This window comes from Carex rostrata, chromosome 4 (assembly GCF_964058835.1).
Source record: "Carex rostrata chromosome 4, lpCarRost1.2, whole genome shotgun sequence".
Classification (NCBI taxonomy): domain Eukaryota; kingdom Viridiplantae; phylum Streptophyta; class Magnoliopsida; order Poales; family Cyperaceae; genus Carex; species Carex rostrata.
The window spans coordinates 2,479,151-2,498,706 of record NC_135921.1 but is presented as its reverse complement, the minus strand read 5'-3'; the positions used below and the strand labels follow the sequence as shown (position 1 = coordinate 2,498,706).

General features: G+C 32.9%; 1 pseudogene across 1 annotated transcript; it reads left to right on the top strand.

The window, feature by feature from the left end:
• Positions 1-2,967: 2,967 nt before the first annotated feature.
• On the top strand, positions 2,968-4,312 carry LOC144553626 (mitochondrial uncoupling protein 5 pseudogene; annotated as a pseudogene). The gene has a single exon (XR_013511399.1). The product of XR_013511399.1 is annotated as a mitochondrial uncoupling protein 5 pseudogene (transcript).
• The last annotated feature ends 15,244 nt before the right edge of the window (positions 4,313-19,556 follow it).

Below are 19,556 nucleotides of genomic sequence, written 5' to 3'. Positions count from 1 at the left end.
AAGATCGAATCAATTAGAAAGTGTCTAAAGAAATCAAATTCAAAATTCAAAATTTTTTCATGCCATTAAAAAAAATCCATCTTTCAGATTATTTACAAAATATTTAATACATTTCTATAATAAAAACTTTTACCATAGATTTTGGTTATAGTCATTTTTGCACTCCAGTTTTTCTTTTGTCCTCGTAACTACAGTGGAAGAATGTTATATTATGGTCTCCACTAATTTTATGGCCTTCTTTTTCAGTCACTGCATTAGTTTATGCGTCAACTTTCATATTTTCGTGCGTAACTTGATATGATGATCCTCTCTTTTCAGTCCTCCAATAGTCTCCTCGTCAAGATTCCTCTAATGAAGTAGTGGGGATTGATACAGGGACTAAACTGCAAAAGTGATTGCACCAGCATGTAGAGCATTCAAAAATACACATAATTGATATAAATTTCAACTTATTTGGATTTTTCTACAGTTAGTTATGAATTTTCAAAATTTAATTTTCAAAAACACTTTAAACAGCCATAACTTTGGCTAGGAAAGTCGGATTTACGCGTATGAGCACTTTTTGGAAAGGGGAGGATGAGATGGATCCGATTTTGCCCCAGTGGTACACCAGTAATTGTCATATTAGAAGCATCAGAATTTCAAAAAAATGTCGTTTAGTGCCTCAAAAATCCAGTTTAAGTTTTCGTTCGACGGTAGGCATTAAAAAACAACGATTTTCAAACCATCTTAATAAATAGTAAAAAAATTCCAAAAAAATGTAAAATTTGGTCTCCAAGCATATTTTAATATAGATTAAACATCTAATGGTTTAGATCGGATATTTGGACTTCGAAACTAGAGATATGAGCACGAATTAAAATGCCCCGTTTAATTCATGAAGTAGCATAGCCTTACTCTACATGTATATATACTTATATGTATATGTATATGTATATGTATATGTATATGTATATGTATATGTACATATTTATACATATATACATATATTATAAAAAAAATTGCATATATGTATATATGTATATGTGTATATGTATATGTGTATGTGTATGTGTATATGTATATTTGTATATGTATATGTATATATGTATATGTATATATGTATATGTGTATGTGTATATGTGTATGTGTATATGTATATGTGTATATATTATACATATATTATAAAAATCGGAAAAAAAAAGATATCAACAAGCTGTTAAAACTTAAAATTTTTTGAATAAAAGCCAAGTCCTTAATTAGTATTATATTTAGACTTGTGATATTCAACTGACAAATAAAATCAAAGTTCACCAAAAAAATAAAAAATAAAAATCACAGTTATAAAGAGTTACGACATCACTTCATAAATATATCAAATGTTTTATTTTTTGGCATACACTCTAAACAAGAAAAAAATTTCTTCACAAAATTATTTAAATCAAAATACTAAGATCTCTAAAAAAATAAAAAAAATAAAAACCATGTGGCACCCGGGGGGCTGGCGCCTCATTTGGTATTTTGGGCCACCTGAAACCCAGGCGGTCAGGGCAGAAATAAAAAAAATGATAGACAGGGGCCTTTTTTAAAATTAATTAGTTTTTAGGGATATTAATAAAAATGGCCGATATATGAGGGGCAAGAAAGGAAATTTACACGTGGGAATCTGGCGCGTGTTCGACACGTGCCATGGAAAGATGCTCAAACAATATACAATAATACGGATTCTTTGATCTATGGAACTGAATTTTTGCAGTTAGAACCAGGAAAAGTAGCTAATTTTTTTAGGCCAGAAAGTTACTTTTTCCATAACAGACCAATAACCAATTGAAAGAGGACTTCAAATTCAACATTTCATTTTGCTAATCATTTATAGGGATTCTAGCAATTATTTTACTTAGTAAGGATCTCTCTTAATATGCGCCTGTCTGAATTAATTTTAAATTTTGTTTGATATTTTACTTACTATATTCTGCGCAGCAATCCTTCTTTCGGCTTCTTTGTTTATTTTTATCATTCTTGAAATAATTATATTTGTACACTGTACATAACATAAGCCATTAAGTGCACTATTGTTGTAACTTGTAAAATAAAATTTGCGCCATTAATGAAACAAGTAACATGAAATATTTTTCTGCGAAGATCCCCGTAATTGTACCTTCTAAAAATCACGAGCAACATAAACTATTTTGTTGAGGCCGTCAAACTTTCGTAGGCCCAATTAAACGAGTGCGTATCCTCTGAGATATCTCAACTTTTGCGTGACCGACGTGTCCGGTGCCTATTCGGGGGTGATGTAGGGGTCAGTATTATTTGTGCTTTGAGATTTGTGCATAGCATATTTAAACAGTTGGGATTTTACATAAAGTCACGCAAAGTTTGAGATATCTCAGAGGATACGAATTCCAATTAAACTGGGCCCGAGCCAGATCTACATCATTCTATAAACTGTATTATTTTATCTATATATATATATGTAGCGGGTCGAAATCTACTTTTTCTTACCCGCTTCAAATATAGTAATTGAAAGAAACAACATCGAAACTAGAAACCCACTTTTGAGGGACCGACTTTACGAATTACGATGATTCCAACCAAAAAACCATACACCACGAATATTCCATGTCCGGATCCACTGTCCGATTCCAAATCCAACGGTTGAGATCATTAACCATCGAATTTATTCGAAAACCCTAGAAAGAGAGAGAAGGCTTATGTCATCAAAGCATCCGCCTCCTTGGAGAGAAGGAACCCAATGAAGAACAAGTGAAGCACCCATCCCCCTGCGCGTTTAGGTCAAGTGGAGAGGCAAAGGAAACAAATTGAAAGATGCCCTTTAATTTCTAAAAATTAACCAACTTTCCATTTTCAAGTGGAAAGATATTTACAATTGGCTAAATTTTTTTACAAAATTACCAACTTTCCTTTGTCCCCTTTCGCTTCTCTACTATAAATAGCCTCTCTGTCTCTCTCTTCTCTCAACAAATGTTAATGTAAAGAGAAAAAACAATAGCATATATAGCATATGTCACACAGAAGCCAAGTCCCGTATTTGTTTCTCCTTTTATCTCGATTTACATCTTCAATTGGTAAAATTCACAGATTCGAGTTGCTTCAATCCATCTCTGTTACAGAGAAAGAAAGTTTCTTTTGATTTGATCTAAGAAAACAGAGATGGGTCTGAAGGGATTCGCCGAAGGAGGCATTGCTGCGGTAATCGCTGGTTGTTCCACGCATCCTCTTGATTTGATCAAGGTTAGAATGCAACTTCAAGGAGAAACCGTCGCGGCACCTATCCCTGCTCTTAGACCGGCGCTCTCTTTCCATAGAGGGGCCACGATGCCATTGCCTCACCACCACCTCCCGCCACCTCCTCCAGTTCCCAAACCCGGCCCAATAACAGTCGGGGTCCAGATTCTTCGCTCGGAAGGCCCACTGGGCCTCTTCTCTGGCGTCTCCGCCACTGTCCTTCGTCAAGCTGTTTACTCCACCACCCGCATGGGTTTGTACGATTTCTTGAAAAAGAAATGGTCGCCTAATGGCGATGGCACATCTCTCCCAGTGCAACTCAAAATCGCTGCGGGTTTCATCTCAGGTGGCATCGGCGCTGCCGTCGGCAACCCTGCTGACGTGGCAATGGTAAGAATGCAGGCTGATGGTCGCCTCCCATTAGCCGAGCGCCGCAACTACAAGAGTGTCGCTGATGCAATAACCCGCATGGCACGTAACGAAGGAATCACGAGCCTGTGGAGGGGATCATCTCTGACGATCAACCGTGCCATGATCGTGACCGCATCACAACTCGCCACATATGATCAAGCAAAGGAGGCAATACTGGGATGGAGGGGGAAGGAGACTGACGGGCTGGGGACCCAGACGGCAGCAAGTTTCACAGCCGGGTTGGTGGCGGCAGCTACATCGAACCCGGTTGATGTGGTAAAAACAAGGGTTATGAATATGAAGGTGGAGTGCGGGAAACCGGCGCCATATGCTGGTGCTATTGATTGTTTGGTGAAGACGGTGAGTAAAGAGGGGGTGAGAGCGCTCTACAAAGGGTTTATTCCGACGGTGACACGGCAGGGGCCGTTCACGGTCGTTCTGCTCGTGACGCTTGAACAGGTGAGGAAGGTTTTTGCTGGAGTTGATTTTTAGCTATGATTTTAATGATGGTGGTGAAGTTGATGGATCTTTAGTTCGATTTTAGTTCATATTAATTTTGTTTTTGTTGGGTTATATCTTGACTCGAGATTATTAGTGTGATTAATTGTGTGCAAGCCGAGTATTTTTCGGGTGTGATTTGGAAAGGTGAAAATGTTAGAACTTGGAAAATTCAGATTCATAATGCCATTTTTTTTTCTATTACGGTTAAATATATAATGGCGTATAATAATGTCTAGAAGCTGACATTTAGTAAAAAATATAAGAACCTCACATTTAGATTTAGTGACTTATTGATTGTTAAGACATATAAAAAAAATTGTATATTTTAAATTATTTGTATTTTAGCTCACCGAAATTTTCCGAAATTTTTATTTGTAGCACAAAAAAAATAAAAATAAACCAAAACACCTTAGATTTGGGAATTTCCATATTTATCCGGGCTGTACAGCCAATCTACGACCCATTTATGGGGGGCCACAGATTGACTTAGAGATCCCCTAAAAACACAAAAAAATGCAATGCAATATTGAATATATTTAAGTTTTGGGGACCTCTAAGCCAATCTACTGCACCCCATAAATGAGTTGCAGATTGGCTGTGCGTCCCGAATAAATGTGGAAATTTCGAAAATCTAGGATGTTTTGGTTTATTTTTATTTTTTTTATTATGGTGAGAATAAAAATTTCGGTGAAATATTTTTAATAGCGCCCTAATAATTTGAAATTAAACAATCATCATCCAAAACTCTAGAATTTAAAAGTTACCACCCACGCAGCATGGGGACGTGCACCAAATCTGACTAGTGCACACCCTAGAGAAGGGCATAGTGACAAATGAATTATTTGGGTTCGGTTCGGTGATGTCAAAAATTCGTGATTAGGGAATAATTCGGGTATAATTCAAGAATTATTCGAAATTATCCGGACCTGAGATCTCAGTCCTGCAAGAGAGAAAAGAAAAAAAATATGTATGTATGTATGTATGCATTTATGGGAAAAATTCTTGAATAATTCATAAAATTCGGGAAAAGTTCGTAAAATTCGAGTATAATTTGGGTTTAATTCGGTCAAAGTTCAGTCAACCGAATAATTCAGCGTTCGGTTCGGCAACACTAAAAATATGAATTATTCGGATATAATACGCGAATCTTGTCAATACGGAGAAGGGCACTAATTTGGTGCTCTAATTGTGGAAGGGCACCAATTGGTACCCTTTGGTGCCTTTTACGAGGGCGCACACCTACTGTTTTGTTTTGAAATTTGTTTTAAAATACTGAATTTTAGAGACTAAAAATTAGCACAAATAATTTCACAACATCACTAGTAAATTATACTACAACACAACTTAAACTCTACTAGACTACTATAACATAATTAATAAATTATACTACAACATAACATAAAGTATTACATAACAAACATTCTATCTAAAAAGTTCAAATTGAAATAAAACTGCAGAGAAAATTGTTCCCTTCCCACAGCTAGAGCACTAAATTGGTGCCCTTTTTCGGAGTATGCATCAGCCAAGTTTTGTGCCCTTCTTCAGAGTGCGCACCAACTAAATTTGATGCGCGTCCCCAAAGTGTGTGGATGGTAAATTTTAAATTTGAGAGTTTTGAGTTGTGGTTGTTTAATTTTGAATTATTGAAGTGCTAACTAAAATTTTTTCAATTTAGCTCGTAACAAAAGCCCAACTTTATTTAATACTAAAATTATTCTGTAAATAATCATAAATGATATACATATCTTGTTCAACATCATATTTTTTACATATAAAGACTTATGTTGCTTTATGGTGCATTTCAGTTAAATTGAAAAATATACATTTTAGGTAAGAACCTGATAGATATTTTTTTTATAAGAAAAAACATATATTGAAATAAAGTAAACGAAGAGTCAAAGACAAGAGTTTGCCACAGAGATATCTTTCCATCTTATTGTTTATTTATAGTTAATTAATTAATTTGTTGTTCTCAATAAATTCTGATTTGACAATATTAAAAAAAAATATTGTAATTATCTTACAATTATCTGTAAGTGATTATTTAAAAGTTCAAGCAAGTCATGGCATGTTGATATGATTTGAGTAAATTAATCAAGGCGTATTGAGAAAATAAAAATAAAAAATCAAGTTCTGGACTTCTCTTTTTGAGATGATTGTCTTGAATCTGTCTTTATTAATCAGGTATATTATATATTAATTGATTGTATAAAGACAAGACAGAAAGAGCCTAGATACAAATTAGATATAAAGAAATAAATTTTTTCTCAGTTGGTAATAATCAAAATCATGTTCTCAAAATAGAAGGTAATAAAGATATATTTTCAGTGTTATCAAAATCGGACCGGAAAAAATTGGAACCGGTTACCTGTCCAGTTTGGTTCCCCTTAAAAGATCACCTCTACAATTGAACCGGAAAACCGAATTAATTAACCGGTTTTTATTCAAAAACTGCGAACCAATTTGAGAAAAAGACCTGTTGAAGCATGCTGTCTTTTTTAACGCATAGCGAGAAAGAAAGAGTACCACACGTCCTATATTCCTACTTTTTGAATGACTCACATAGTCACATGTTCCTACTTCCCACAGAGAGATTAATAGGAGTGATTACATGTCAGCAGGAGAGTGGAGACCCTTCTATTATTTGCATAGAAGACCCTTATATTTTAAATATTATAGAAGAGTCTATCAAATATAGTAAATACCATAGAAGCCTTTGCCTTATTTATATACATGTAATAATATGTATATAATAATTGTCATTATTTCATTATTTATATTTTTATAAATCTTTATAATTTTAGTAAACTTATCATACAAAATTAAATGGTGGGATGCTATATTTTATCTCCTAAAAATATTATGTTTGTCATTTGTTGACAAAATAATTAGTTTTATTATATTTCGAGATAAACTTTTAATTAATCTATAAATTTATAATTATTTTATATGTATGTGTAATTTACTAATTTTCACTATAAAAACATATTTCTTTTAATAACAATACTTATATCTTATAAATATAAGTATTTAAAAATTCAGCGCTCCAACTGATAACACTGTATATTTTGATTATCTGTTTCGTATCCGAAGCAAATCCGCATACGGATACGGAAACTAAGGTATAATTCTCTATCTCACAGTTGGGACTAATATAAACCCATCAGAACCGGACATACTCATTTTCATAGACAGAGTGATCACTATATAGGGTGCGTTTGGATGTAAGTTAGAATAGCTATAATAGCGAAATTTAAGAATAGTAAATGAGAATAGAGAAAAAATAGTGATTTTTAAATTAGTATAAAAATGATGTTATTCGGATTAGTAAAAATGTTGTTTGGATTGCACATTTGGAATAGTGAATAGCTGTAACTGATAAATAATAGTGTTAACAAAGTGCTAATTAAGAGAAAATATATGCAAGTGGGATCTTAAATGAATTGTCACAACGTGAAGATAACATAAAGTAGTATCAATTTTATCATTTCAGGACTGTATTAGTGAAAATCTGAAAAAAAAAACATTTTTCTCTCTCTCTACAAATTTCCGAATAGTAACTATTCTAACATTTACAAGAAATAAAAAATAGCAGCTATTCTAGCTATTTCGAATAACAAAAATATTATTTAGATACACATTGCTATTCCGAATAGCCTCAATTATAGAATAGCTTCTATTCTTGACAAATCCAAACATAAAGAATTGAATATGTTCATTCTCAATATGTTCCCATTGTGCCACGTATACACACAATCTGGATAATTTATAAAAGGCTCTATTATAAAATGCGAGGGCGGATTATTCATAAAATGCCTAAATTTGCATCTAATAGAATTCAGATTAGATCATACTACTCATAATTCAAACTAGTCCTACATTAATTTTGTTTAATTATACCGTACAAACAATTTAATTTGAATTATATAATTTTGATTTGTATTATTTTCAAGTTCTTGTTAAGAAAATTAATTATTTTCATTTCCAAGAAAATGTAAATAATGAATAAATATGAGAAATTATTAATATAGATTAATTTTCATATTAAAATTTTGTTAATCAGTATTTGTATTCTAAAGTTTGTATGCGTCAATTATCCGATAATTATTCATTTCGTATCCGTATTTGAAAATTATCCGCTCCGTATCCGTATCCGTATCCATTTAAGACAGATTTGATTTTAAATTTTAATATTTAATTATTATTTGTATCCATATTATCTGCTCTTTGAAAGATAGATTGGTATCAGTATTATCCTCTCCGTTTTCACACCTACTTATAACACTTCCGAATAATAAACTTAAATCTAAATAGCGCTTTGGTATCAAGTTCATTGAATCTGCTCATGCTTTAATTTATCTAGTATAGTTAATACAAAATTAGTGGCGCCAGCACCCACCATCCATCCAATAATTGCATGCATTTTATGTTATATTTATATGATTATATCAAATCAACATGCTGGTCTTTGACATACTATTCCATTCTGATTGCAACAGATATGCTGTTTTAGTGTTTTAGATCACACTACGTCACTACCACGGGAGCAGATCACCTGCCCCCCGAGGTGCAGGATTTTCCTGCCCCCTCAGTCACTATGGGGTGGGGTCGGGTTTAGGGTGGGTGGGACCGGGTTTAGGGTTTAGAGTTTACGGGGCCCACTAACAGTGACTCTGGGGGTAGGAAATTCCTGCCCCCGAGATTCGATCCCCACTACCACATTCCCTGACAAGTTGAAACAGTGCAAAATGCTCTCACCCGGGATTCAAATCTGCTCCTTTTCTTAAGAAAAGGAGCACCCTCTTATTTCTCATCTGAATCGTTCAAAATCGATCGTACGGCTTCAATTATATATGATTTATTTTAATATATTATATTGATATAAAAGAAAAAGTAATTGAAGCCGTCCGATCAATTTTAAATGACTTGGATAGAGAAATAGGAAGGTGCTTCTTTTCTTAAGAAAAGAAGCAGATTTGAATCCCTCTCACCCGGGCCCAAAATTGTACCAAGTATGACACAAATTGCGACTTAATTCCTTTTTACAAAATGGTGAGTCACTTAATTTGTATCTTTCTTCCAACAGGGGTCAAGTTTAAGCGCCACTGAATCATTTTTTATTTATTTTTTCTTGCTGAAACCACACGACTCATTTTGAGCATTTAATTTATTGCTAAAACCATTGGCGACTCTTTTTAGCTTTGGTTGTAATAGCAATACCACAATCAATTTATGTCTTTTGTTAAATCATAGAAGGAAAATTGCAATGATGTAAGATATTTATTTGATTATAACTTACTATTGGCGAAAGATTTACACATTAGTAAGATTCAAAACAGAAACCGGCAATTAAGAAGACTCAATGTAACACCCGGTAATTTATACTTTTTTTTATAATTATATTGGACTCTTTTATAATATTGCAAAATTATAAGGTTGAAATGGCCAAAATGCAAACTTTATAAAAAAAAAAGAGAGACCAACGTGGCACTTAGGCCACGCGGCTCATGTGGGTTGCCCTCTCTCTTTCCTTACCTATCCCTCTCTCTTTCCTTACCGATTCAAAACAGAAAAAGAAAAAGAGAAAAATGAAGGAGAAAAAGAAAAGAAAATATAAAATATAAAAAAATTGGTGAAATATTTTGATATTTGATTTCTGTTCGATTGGAATTCTTACTACGTGGCGTTGATTCTGGACACTGGTTGCAGTTTGATTTGGATTTCTGAATTGATCGCTATTAGGTAATCAAATTTATCTATAATCTGTGTTTTCGATTTATTTGGTTTATTTGGTATTGAATTGAGTAATCGGATTATGGTAGTATATTTAACTGGAATATGGGGTCTAGATACTGAAATTGATTTTAATGTACTGGAATACTGAAAATCGTCTATTTCAGGGATTCCAACTGGAAAAGGAACTGTTGTTATTGAAAATATAGACCCAATTGATATTATCGGTTAAATATGCATACGTAATTTGATATTTAATTGTGTGGATTAATCCAATCCTATTGAAATGATTGTTTATTGTTATTAAGTCAATTATAGAGAAGTTGCGTTATTAAATAACTGGTTACTCGGTTTTGAAGCTGACTCTGTATTGTTTTTTGTTTTCTTTCTGTTGCGATGTAAGTTGACAGGACGGTGGATGTATGCGAGGGTGCCGTTTTGTCTCGTCGCGTGCCCGGTCCGGGCGCCCGGGTGTGACACTCAATCTTTCTTTGCAATTAAAAGTTCATTATAATATAAATTCAAATTATACATATAACAGCAGTTTTTTCAATCAGTCAATGACATAAGATACATTTGTTAAATAACTAACTTGCAGATATTCTTTACATATTAGTTACAAGCACAATGTACATCACACACATAAAAATAATAAAAGCATTATTTTTCTCATTAATACTTTGAACAAGATTTTCTTTTTTATCCATACAAGGACTAGAGATGCTATTGGGTCAGGTAGGGTCCGGATACCATTATATTTGGACCCGTACCCTAAAAGTGTTCGGGTCCAAATTTCGATCCATATAATTAGTTTTAAATTGGGCCGGGTTCAGATCCGGATACCTATCTACCTGTAAATATTTCAGATCCAGTCTTGCGGTTCAAAGTATATAGATACCCATAGCTTGTTTGTAGATTATCGGATTCGGTTCGGATCTGGAGAGGATACATGTCGCAAACTAACAAGAATTTGAGAAACCCTTTACGTTTAAATATAATTATAATTTCTTGAACATCCAAACATAATATATCATTATAATATAAATTAAAATCTACATCAAAATATAGGTGATATAATTTTAGAAAGTAAAATATTTGAGATGGTGATTTCATTCTTTTAAAAATTTATGAATAGAATATTAATACCAATTTGTTTCAATCAGCGAAGAGAGCAATAAATTTCAATGATCACTGCAGAAATGCTATATGGTAGACAAAGAGATAAAGGAATTAATTAGGTTCATAAATTTATAGACAAAAGGTGAACATGACATTTAACTTCAATAATCTATGCGAAAAGAACAACAAATTTTATTCAAAAAAAAAAAAAAAAACTGCAAATGATTGTCTTTCATAGCTATTAATATATATTTTTATATTAAATAATTATAAAAAATGGTATTATCATTTTATCGGGCATTTATACAGGTATCGGGTCGGATTCGGTTATGGATCAGATAGTTAAATCAAACCCATAATTTACCCATTACATTATCGGTTTCGGTTCGGATCTGGGTTGGATATTAAATTATTAATTTTGTAATGATACCCATAATTTAATTAGTTATATTTTTTAAACCATACCCTGTTCAAATTAATCGGATCTGGGTCGGTTCCAGTTCGAATCTGGTACGGTTTTGAATCAAATCCGGGTAATCGGGTAAAAATAGCACCTTTAATAAGGACCTCATACATAGATAATAAGAGTATATAGTAGAGAACCAATCTTTGATTTAGTGTAAAAACAATGTCCGTATGTGACCGCATTTTCGAAAAATAATTGGATAGCTTGACCCCACACTTTAAAAAATAATAAAAGCACATAGTCTATCCCTTCTACTGAACTTGGGCTGTTATATTAAATATTAACATAGGCTTAAATGAAATTGCAATTACATGGGCTTGAATGAATTTGGGCTGTTGTATTAAAATATTAGTACATATGCAGGGAATATGTCATCTGCCTAACAACTCAAGTTCGTTTATATATCTTAATGTCAAGTCATGGGAGTATATTCGGTTAGTACACGTGGCATTCATCTGACATGTCAATCCAACGGTTATGCTGAGAGCATTTTTCCCTATAAATACGCAGTAAATCCAAGCTAGGGTTTTCGAAATGTTGAAATAGTTTATTGTCTCTTTATGAAGAAACTATGATCTTATATTGACTCGGATGAAATTTTTTTTTTTTTTTTTTGCATTATGTAAAATACATTATGAACAGACACACACACACACACACTATTATTCTCACGTATACATAATATATTACTTTCTCGGGATACCACAAGATGGTATATATACATGAGACTGTGTATTGATTAATTGTAGTATGGAGTGTTTATTTATTTTTTTTAATTTTTTCTTTTTGCACCGGCTGTGAATTTGAATTACTTGTTTCTTCCTTGAAGATTTCCTCTCTCTGCTGTATAATGTCATCCAATCTGAAACATAATTGATTTTCAAATTCTCCAATATTTTGTTCATGATAGTTTGTCAATACAAATTCCTTTTAAGATAAAGTAAGAGACATATTGCATTTCGAACAAATTTAATTTATTTTTTGCAGAATTAATAAATGATAGAGAATCAGTAATTTGATCACACAACTTTGCTTTATTTGTTGTTGATATTCTTTTGATTTAAAATCATCTAATTCATAGAATTTTATCAACCGTTAGTTACTATGTTACCCTACTCCGCCATGTCTCAATCGATCCATTGCTCTAAATTTTGGTAACAATTAATAATCGAATCATTTAGAGAGAATTGTTCACTTGTAACAAACGGATTCAAACTAAAAAAAAATGAGGTACCTTAAGTGGTACGTATTCTTTCATCACCAAGGACTGCAGGTTGAATCATATTACGCGAATGAAGTGTTCTATAGACTTGAACAAATTATATATGGTCGAATATCTTCGAGATTAATATAATTGAAATTTAAATAATGAACAACTTATGATAATCATGGTTAGTATTGAGTTAATACACTAAAATTGTCATGGCCTAAATTACATAGCAGAAATAAATTACAGCATACATTTTGATAAGAGTTGCAGGTATCTTAAAACTTAAAACATGTTATCTGCAAAAGCACATGCCAGTATGTGAATCATACCAAGTAACAAGGCACGTAAAACCAATAATCATTAGACGATAACCTATCACCCAGGTTAATTACCCGGCTCTTTTTTTTTAATTTGCCTGTGCTCATTTCCAATGACCGGAAATCGTCACTTACCACAGGCATAAACATGATGTCTTGCTCTGGATGAAATGTAAAATGTCCCAAGAACCAGCTAAGGGAGATATAACGATGCAGGAGAATCAGATAATTTTCATGAAGGCTCAATTTGTTCATCAATGTCCATTTTTGTCAAGTGTAGCTCTTAAGAATCCAAATGAATAACAATCCTTTCTTGCGGCACAAGACAGACAATGCAAGAGCCCTTGGGACTGTCCGATTCCAACTAAAGCATAGTTTTCCATATCTGGCGGTTGGATCACCTCATAAGAGCAATTGGATGGATCAATGCTCAAAATTTTATTTTGATTTGTTACATGATACACCCGTCCATCAACAAAAGTACCCTTCAAAGTAAAGTTGATCATCGGAACACATGCCAATTCTTTCTGACTTGTGCACTTGCCTTTCTCGAACGAGAAAATGTCAATGAAGCTGAACATTTTATCATTATCAATCCAGCATGTGAAACAGATGATGTGAAACTGTGAGTGTACTCGTGGGTTGAAAGCTAAAGAGAAAGTTCGATCGAATGACTGATAGTGATAATCGTCAGTGAAGGACCACACGATAAACAGAGTCCCGGTTGCCGGGTTAAAGACATATAGATTGTTTATATGAGGGTCGTGCTTTTTTAAGACAATAATAAGGAGGAGCTGTTGGATTTATTGTCAACCTTGTTGGATTTAATGCTAACATTGAGCATATATGTTATCTAATTATGGATTGTTTACTGTCATATATGATTGTCAATTAAAGTGATCAAATAAGGCAATAGACAATTAATATATTCATTAGGATGTGGTTCATAAATGTGTAGAACAATTTAGGCAAAGATCAAATCATTGATGGACTAATTTAGAAATTTGCAATTCAGAAAAATACCTTTTCAGAGGTCAGAAATTTGCCTTTATAGAGGGTTGTACTGTCCTCACGGATATCGATGTAGTCACACAGTTTTTGATGTGCTGGCACGATTTTTGATGCACATCACATTATATCTTTTTCAATTTGGCAGATAACCATAAAGGTTATTATATATAAGGATTGGTTCCTAAGGCACAAGACAACAATGAAAAGCATAGAAACTGAACATACATTTTTCTCTTAAGAAAAATACAGTTCTGTGTGCCTTCTCTTCTTCTTCCACCATCAAAGAATAGAGAAGAGAAATCTATTAGGAAATATGAAGATGATTTCTCAAGGGCCACACCTTGCTGTCTTGGAAGACTTATTCCTCGACCCGACGACAAAAGGCGAGAATGACTTCTTGCCATTGAAGACTTGTCTCGTGCTCACGGAGATGGCTTGCTCTACAAGGCTTTGGTTATTCCATGACAAACGACATGGAATCAGGTATTATGTTCCGCACTTATGATTTATATTTTGGGTCTCTTTGGCATAGGACGGTTCTTAGATTAAGGTGGGGAACTGTTTCTCCTTCCCCGGGGTGTAAATGTTTGAGTCCTAGATGAGATGTAATTGTTTTATCTCTAGATAAGGCGTAATTGTTTGGCCTTTATGATTCCCCAACAAGTGGTATCAGAGCCTTTCTATGCCGAAGAATTAAGTCTTTTAGGATCTAGAGAGAATAAGAATTTTTTGATGAATTTTTAGTCGTTTTTGTTGAAATTTTCTTGATTGTTTTAGATCTGAAACTTTTGGTTTGGAGAGCACAAAACTTGTAAAATTTGTTTCCAAAATTGATTATTTTCCAGTTATTAAGTTAGTTAAAATTTGTTAGAAGATTTTTATTTGAAATCGCAAAATTTTAATCAAATCGGTTCTAGCAGATTTTGTACAACTCTCCGTGTGGACTCATAGAGGCTACCCAAAATTCCGCATAGCTTTCATTGGCAAATTTTAATAGGCAGTTATGGATTTTCTTTTGGTTTTTGGTGAAATTTATTTTTGATAAATTTCCTAAAACAAAATATACAGATTTGGAATTAAATTTCTAAATTTGAAAGGTTACTTAAGGTGCTTCCAAAATTATGAAATCTCTCTAAATCATGAGTCAATTTCAGCATAATAAATGCAGTTTTACAGCTACTCAGAAAACAGATTTGGCTGCACACATTTTGATGCAACAACACTGTTTTTGATGCAACAGCACTGTTTTCAAATTAGCAGATCGCACTAAAATTCGTGGAGGCCACATAATTCTCTGAAAAATTACAGAATAATTTCTAAGATTAAAATTGCAGTTATTATGATGTAATTATATATATTTTTTTATTTAATTGCAATTTTATTTTATGACTAAGGTATAAATTATAATTCTTATAAAGACATTAAAGTTGTATGTATCTTGAATTGAATTAATTGAGTCCTAATTGTACTCAAAGGTATCTCTTTTGAAAAGATTAATTTAAATTCCTTTTACAAAAGAAAGTTAAGGTGCAATTAATTGATGTAATCATTATCAGCCCAAAGAAAGGTAATTGTTACAAAAATTATTTGTGCAAGTGAGCGATAATAAAGTATAGTGATGACCAAATTTTTTACACATATGTCAACATTGTCGGCCTAAAGGAAGGCATGTTGTTTAGTATGTTCTAGGCTATCAGTACTTTATTATTGCGCCAAAGTATCATAAGAAATTGACTCGTTACCCAAAGGTAGCCGCTTAATGAAAACCAATACTTTGGTTTTAAGATATTTTTTTAAGTCTCATAAAATGTGATGATTTATTAAGATAAGATACTATGAATGTAACAATGTCGAGGAAAGTTCTGTCTAGGCAAGTCGGAATTCGAAGTGTATCCTTAGGGATCCCTGACTTACCTGGGAACTTACCTGGTTGTGAAATTTATGTGTATAGTAACAAAAGGGAAAATCATCTCATATATTTTGAGCAAGTTGGGCCTTTATTTGAATGTAATTTATAAATTCAAATTTTTTTTATTCATGTTGTTCTTTGTGATATTTAGTTCGCGATTTTTCAGTTAGCATTGTTAAAGGCCTAAACAATTTTTTTTTTGTTGAATGGAACCAACTTCAAATTTTGACATGAGAACATAGTAATAGTTCTCGGTGTCATGGATCTGGACCTTGCGTTTAAATAAACTTGCCCCATTATTACATATACAAGTACTTCTGATCAAAAAAAGGAAAAGAAAAAGTGGAACATGTCTAATCGCATGTCTTATGATAATGAAAAGGTTCATGAAGAGGCATTAGGGGGTGCGATTTCATAATTACTTATTACCATTAAGGAATTTTTGGACGACATTGAGAAGAAATTCCTTGAAAATGAAAAAAAAATTTAGACAAAAATGGCCCATGTTGGTACAACCTCCAAAATTAAGGTTTTAAAAAAGGAAATAATCAAATAAAATAAGGGATAATAAAGAAGCTGCAGCGTACACTCAAAAGAAACTGAAAAAAGGGCAAGATAATTGCCATGTCGGATGATACCGATTATTTCTTTTGTTGTGGAGTTGGACACAGGAAAGCACATAGCCATAATTTCATACTTGGCGTGTTGAGAATAGTATGTCTTTTCTTTTGGTTTGTAAATGAGGTTAATTAACTTCTATATCTGGATACAATTGGTGGATAGATTGAAACTATTCACATAAGTGTATTTTTTTGCTAGGCTGCATAAACTATCGAAGCCAAGTGATGATGAAAGACTCATCTTTGTGGGCAATCGTAATAAAATTAAGATTAGAGCTATTGACAATTATATAGATTATTTTTGGGAAAACTAGATTTTTAATTGAATTTATATGAAATATTCATGATATTATCTTTTAGACAATAAAATTTATGTTTTAAACAAATATAAACTTATGATAAATTGGTTTATATAATTTTATTTACAAAAATTTGATTTATTTTAAAATTCAAAACAAATTAATTCTGATTTTCATTTGAATTATAATAATCTATATTTTTTGGATGTCAATAGCTCTTATTTAGAAGCCTTACATATAGATAAAAGAAGTATTTGGTAAAATTGACAAATGAGAATTCAGTCACATTATGACACAAGACATTAAGTAATTCTAAACGTAGAATTGAATATCTTGTGTCTAATGTAATTCTCAAATCCTTAAATTTTCAGATCTTAATGATTGTGTTAATTGCATAAAAGGAAAACAAACCAATTTAAGAAAATATGAAGCCAGAAAGTGTTCGAAAGTCTTAGAATTGATACATACGGATATCTGTGGTCCGTTTCCAACGGCCACAAGAAACGAACACCGTTATTTTATTTCTTTCTTAGACGATCATTCAAGATATGGCTATGTATATTTATTTAAGGTAAAGGCTCCAGACATTGACACGTTCAAAAGGTTTAAAGAGAAAGTTGAGTTACAACTTAACATACGCATTAAGGCCATTAAATCTGATCATTTAATAAAAAAATATGACAGATTTGATGGATCAGATGAGCAATGTCAATCACAATTCGTAGATAAATGCAGCTTTCTGCCTCAATATACATTTTATATGATATGAATCCTTAAGGAATGCAGCATATATCCTAATTAGAATACCCACAAAAGTGACTAACATAAACCCCTTTGAGGTTTGAACCGGGTGAAAGCCTAGCTTGAAACATATATTTGTATGGGGATGTTTAGATGAGGAAATATCTTATAAGGCCGCATGAGATGAAACTAGATAAAAGGAATGTTAGTTGCTATTTTATTGGGTATGTTGAGCGCTAAAGAGGTTATAAGTTTTATAATCCTACGAAACATCCAATATTTGAGACAGAAAATGCAAATTTTTTTTTGAGGATGTTGAGTTTGTGGTTGGTGGGGGGGGGGGGGGGGGTGAGAAAATAATTGGTTTCGAAGAGAAATATTCAAATATTCCATCAGGTATTGCGAGTTTTGTGGATATAGATCCGAGTTTTACTCAAAACACCATTACGGTCTTAACAAGTGTCCCAAGTATTATTCAGTTAATAGAACATGTAGAAACAGACTCTATGTTAGCATATCCTCTTACTAAAGGATTGACACCGGCTAAGTTCGAAGAGCATGTTACTCATATGGGTGTAATCTCTATTGATAATATTCAGTTTTAGTGGGAGTCTGTTATTTATAATTTAATGTTCTATTTTTAATTGTAATTTTGGATATGTAATTTGTGACATGTAACAAGTGTTATATATATTATGAAGTTTTGACATTCTGTTTCTTGTTTATGTTTGAATATTCAGTTAATTTATGAAATTTAGTTTCAAGATTTAAGTGGGAGACCAAGTTAGAAATAGGCATGTGAAGATCACAATTGCATGTAATTTCTATGCTACACATCCACATCATGATTCATGATTCATGTCATTCAGCTGTATTATTGATGTGATTATTGAGGGTTTAGTTGCGAATAAATGCGACGAATGCCGCTTTAGTCCTTTACTTATATAGTTGATGGACCGAATTAGTTTGAGAATAAATAAGGAAGACAATAAAGAAATGTGTGCACATAAGGAATATAATGCATAATTTAAAAGTCATGACATATTGCTAAAGTGGGAGATTGTTGGATTTATTGCCAACCTCGTTGGATTTAATACCAACATTGAGCATATATGTAATCTAATTATGAATTATTTACTGTCATATATGATTGTCAATTAAAGTAATCAAATAAGGTAATAGACAAATAATATATATTCATTAGGATGTGATCCATAAATGTGTATACAATTTAGGCAAATATCAAATCATTGATAGACTGATTTAGATTTGCAATTCAGAAAAGTACCTTTTCAGATGTCAGAAATCTGCCTTTATGGTGGGTTGTGTTGTCCGCACGGATATCGATGCAGTCGCACAGTTTTTGATGTACCAGCACGGTTTTTGATGCACAACACATTATACCTTTTTCAATTTGGCAGATAACCATAAAGGTTATTATATATAAGGATTGGTTCCCAAGACACAAGGTAACCAAGAAAAGCATAGAAACTGAACATACATTTTTCTCTTAAGAAAAATACAGTTCTGTGTGCCTTCTCTTCTTCTTCCACCATCAAAGAATAGAGAAGAGAAATCCATTATAAAATATGGAGATGATTTCTCAAGGGCCACACCTTGCTGTCTTGGAAGACTTATTCCTCGACCCGACGACAAAATGCGAGAATGACTTCTTACCATTCAAGACTTGTCTCGTGCTCACGGAGACGGCTTGCTCTACAAGGCTTTGGTTATTCCATGACAAACGACATGGAATCAGGTATTATGTTCCGCACTTATGATTTATATTTTGGATCTCTTTAACATAGGACGGTCCTTAGGTTAATGTGGGGAACTGTTTCTCCTTCCCCGGGGTGTAAGTGTTTGACCCCTAGATAAGATGTAATTGTTTGATCTCTAGATAAGACGTAATTGTTTGGCCTTTATGATTCCCTAACAGGAGCCCGTTACAACAATCGATTATTCTAAAGCCGTCATAACTAGGTAAGGCG